Source organism: Lycium ferocissimum, unplaced genomic scaffold (genome assembly GCF_029784015.1).
Source record: "Lycium ferocissimum isolate CSIRO_LF1 unplaced genomic scaffold, AGI_CSIRO_Lferr_CH_V1 ctg15442, whole genome shotgun sequence".
NCBI lineage: Eukaryota > Viridiplantae > Streptophyta > Magnoliopsida > Solanales > Solanaceae > Lycium > Lycium ferocissimum.
This window is the reverse complement of record NW_026716040.1, coordinates 4,239-6,357: the sequence shown is the minus strand read 5'-3', so window position 1 is coordinate 6,357 and position 2,119 is coordinate 4,239.

Here is a 2,119-nt window from a genome sequence, read left to right as displayed (position 1 = left end):
TATTCGATTCAAAATATGACGGTGAAAATAAGGCTTCGGTCCACAAATTTCCGGAGCATACGGATCCATAAAGCATAGAATTAACCATTTCTATGAAAGTCCTATTTTTCCTTTACGCCACACCATTTTGTTGTGGTGTATAAGATGTAGTCAATTGTTTTTCAATGCCTTCTTTTTCACAAAAATCAATAAAATCTGATTTTAAATATTCTCCACCTCTATCGATCTAATTGATTTAATCTTCAAACTCAATTTATTTTCAACTTCTCGCTTTATATGTTTTGAAAGACTCAAATGCCTCATCTTTTGTTCTTAATGGAAAGACATATGTATATCTTGAGTAATCGTCAATGAAAGTGATAAAATATCTCTTACCATGACGTGACAAACAATCCATCTCACAGATATCGGTGTGAATTAATTCCAAAAGTGTGGATGTTCTTTCAACCTGTCACACCCCAATTTCTGATAGGGTGTGATGGGCACCGACCCTTATTTAGGACCGAGCGAACATTGTTGTCATAGTACTCGTAGTCATAATGGGCCCCTAACCGGCCATAAGTGCATAATGAAAATTTTTTTTTGTTAAAATAATATACAATGTACCTTTCAAATCGACATAACTTGCGACTGTACAAAATCTGTAATATCATGTATACAATACGACGGCTTGTAGAGCCGCTCACAACTGACGTCTTATACACACGACTGCGTACGCAAAGTCTCTAACATAATCGGATACCATAGCATATGTATACACCGACTCGGCGAAAGACTCCGGAGAAAATGGAGCTCGCCACTCTTCTTCCCGGAACACCCTCTGCTAATGTCTTCGGCTTGCACAGGTACTGCGTGGCATGAACGCCCCCGAAGAAAGGGGGTCAGTACGGAATATGTACTGAGTATGTAAGGTACAGAAAGCAGCATAAAACATGAATATAAACATCATGGGATCATAGAACGGATAATGAGGTAAGTAAATAACCTGTTCCTTTTTGTTTAAAAAGTCTCTTTTCATAGGAGTCGAAAGTAGAACTTATGTGGCATCATGTCCCATCATATCTTATCACGTCATATCGTAGCGTATCGTATCATGTCGTAGCATATCAAATCCTGTCATAGCGTATCATGTCCTACCGTAGCGTATCATGTCGTAGCATAGCGTGTCACGGCATAGCATAGCGTGTCATGTCATAGCATGGCGTGTCATATCATAGCATAGCGTATCGTGTCATGTCATGGCGTTTCGTGTCATATCATAGCATATCATGTCATAGCATAGCATATCATGTCATAGTATAGCATGTCATGTCATAGCATAGCATAGCATAGCATATCATATCATGTCATGTCATAGCACCGAACAACGTCGGCCGCCCACATAAGCGAAATATCTCGGCTCGCCCATATATCCCGCGTCCGGGCATCCCGCGTCCCGGATGATAAGCCGAGGTGACCAGTGGCAATGAATCATAGTTCCCTTCCCATTTTTCCATGTATCCCTACCCCCCCCCCTTCCATGTTCATATACATATCCTTGTCATCATAGAATCATGTTCATCGTTTTAGTCATAAAAGCTTTTGAAATCCTCAAATTTGGTTTTGGAGAAAAATGAATATTTTGGAAAACATTTGCAAACCCCTTTTTTTCTTGAAAGAAATCATGTGTTAAAACCATTATTTCTAGCTTTTGAAAATAAAATCGTTATGGAAACGTTTAGCACATCTCACGTAATTACAATCGTGGTAGAAACGTATCGTCGACATATTCGTCATAGGCATTTCTCCATATTTGACGTCATTGTTACCATTTTAAGCCATATTCATCGTTTCAGGATAAAGGCTTTCGACCTCTTAGACTTTGGTCTTTGCAACACATGGACCTCCTGAGAACATTTACGAATCTCTCCTGGAAGGAATACTTGTCTTAGAATCCTAGGCTTAATAAAGTTATCTAGCAAAGTTTTAGGACATTCCGAGGCGAGCTCGCGAAAGTTGCATATATTCAAGCTACCTTTCCAATGAAACATGGCAAGTTTAATTCAATTCTATTGAATGAATAGTGATCGATTTCCAACTTAGGTTTTTAGAGATTGAGTGGTCCCCGAGGCTCGTGTTC